Here is a 2,500-nt window from a genome sequence, read left to right on the forward strand (position 1 = left end):
TCACACCCCACAACTCACACCCCTCTCCCACACCCCACATCACAACTCAACCCTCTCTCCTACACCCCACACCACAACTCACCCCCCTCTCCCACACCTCATATCACCTCCCACACTCACACCCCACAACCCCACCATCACCCCACGGGACGGCTCGTCCAGAGAACACGACCCCATCAAGGGGGGGGGAAGGGGGGTCAAGATTAAAGTTTAAACGACCTTAACCTTCCACTGGCTACATATTCAGTGGCTCGTCCACTTGAATACCGTGTGTGTGTGTGTGTGTGTGTGTGTGCGTGTGTGTGTGTGTGTGTGTGTGGTGGTCGTGTGTGTGTGTGTGTGTGTGTGTGTGTGGTGGTCGTGTGTGTGTGTGTGTGTGTGTGTGTGTGTGTGTGTGTGTGTGTGTGTGTGTGTGTGTGGTTGTCGTGTATGTGTGTGCATGTGTGTGTGTGTGTGTGTGTGGTGGTCGTGTGTGTGTGTGTGTGTGTGTGTGTGTGTGTGTGTGTGTGTGTGTGTGTGTGTGTGTGTGTGTGTGGTTGTCGTGTATGTGTGTGCATGTGTGTGTGTGTGTGTGGTGGTCGTGTGTGTGTGTGTGTGTGTGTGTGTGTGTGTGTGTGTGTGTGTGTGTGTGTGTGTGTGTGTGTGTGTGTGTGTGGTGGTCGTGTGTGTGTGTGTGTGTGTGTGTGTGTGTGTGTGTGTGTGGTGGTCGTGTGTGTGTGGTGTCGTGTGTGTGTGTGTGTGTGGTGGTCGTGTGTGTGTGTGTGTGTGGTGGTCGTGTGTGTGTGTGTGTGTGGTGGTCGTGTGTGTGTGTGTGTGTGTGTGTGTGTGTGTGTGTGTGTGTGGTGGTCGTGCAGGTGTGAGATCATCGCGAGTGTAGGGACGACCCCAAGAGCCCCCCCTTGCTGTACGACCCTTGGGTACTGATGACCTTGGCCTTCGACCAAACCCCCTCTTTGCCACGGGTCGTACCGCCGTGCTCGAGGGTCGTACGCTGTCCCTCAGGTTCTCAAGCATTGTAGCGTAGTGCTCAAGGGTCGTACAGTCACGCTGAAGGGTCGTACCTTGGTCGTGGCCAAGGGACTTACCATCGTGCTCAAAGATTGGAATGTCAAACAGACAATGATGGTCTACGTCCTCATTCCACCTTCCTCTACCATGTCATGTCCTCATTCCACCTTCCTCTACCATGTCATGTCCTCATTCCACCTTCCTCTACCATGTCATGTCCTCATTCCACCTTCCTCTACCATGTCATGTCCTCATTCCACCTTCCTCTACCATGTCATGTCCTCATTCCACCTTCCTCTACCATGTCATGTCCTCATTCCACCTTCCTCTACCATGTCATGTCCTCATTCCACCTTCCTCTACCATGTCATGTCCTCATTCCACCTTCCTCTACCATGTCATGTCCTCATTCCACCTTCCTCTACCATGTCATGTCCTCATTCCACCTTCCTCTACCATGTCATGTCCTCATTCCACCTTCCTCTACCATGTCATGTCCTCATTCCACCTTCCTCTACCATGTCATGTCCTCATTCCACTTTACCATGTCATGTCCTCATTCCACCTTCCTCTACCATGTCATGTCCTCATTCCACTTTCCTCTACCATGCCATGTCCTCATTCCACCTTCCTCTACCATGTCATGTCCTCATTCCACCTTCCTCTACCATGTCATGTCCTCATTCCACCTTCCTCTACCATGCCATGTCCTCATTCCACCTTCCTCTACCATGTCATGTCCTCATTCCACCTTCCTCTACCATGTCATGTCCTCATTCCACCTTCCTCTACCATGTCATGTCCTCATTCCACCTTCCTCTACCATGTCATGTCCTCATTCCACCTTCCTCTACCATGTCATGTCCTCATTCCACCTTCCTCTACCATGTCATGTCCTCATTCCACCTTCCTCTACCATGTCTTGTCCTCATTCCACCTTCCTCTACCATGTCATGTCCTCATTCCACCTTCCTCTACCATGTCATGTCCTCATTCCACCTTCCTCTACCATGTCATGTCCTCATTCCACCTTCCTCTACCATGTCATGTCCTCATTCCACCTTCCTCTACCATGTCATGTCCTCATTCCACCTTCCTCTACCATGTCTTGTCCTCATTCCACCTTCCTCTACCATGTCATGTCCTCATTCCACCTTCCCATGTCATGTCCTCATTCCACCTTCCTCTCCCATGTCATGTCCTCATTCCACCTTACCATGTCATGTCCTCATTCCACCTTCCTCTACCATGTCACGTCCTCATTCCACCTTCCTCTACCGCGTCATGGACACCAATGTTGTTGTGGGACTGTGGGAGCTCGGAGACCCTCCCTTCCACTGGCCCAGGACTGTGTACAGTGAGAGGGAGGGAGGAGATGGGAGAAAGGACCGGGGAGAATACAAGGGCTTTGCCATGGACCTGGGGAGAGAACACAGAGATCTGGGGTGCAAAGATGGGGCAAATATACTACCCTCCCCAGGCCCTGTCAGCA

This window comes from Panulirus ornatus, chromosome 41 (genome assembly GCF_036320965.1).
Source record: "Panulirus ornatus isolate Po-2019 chromosome 41, ASM3632096v1, whole genome shotgun sequence".
NCBI lineage: Eukaryota > Metazoa > Arthropoda > Malacostraca > Decapoda > Palinuridae > Panulirus > Panulirus ornatus.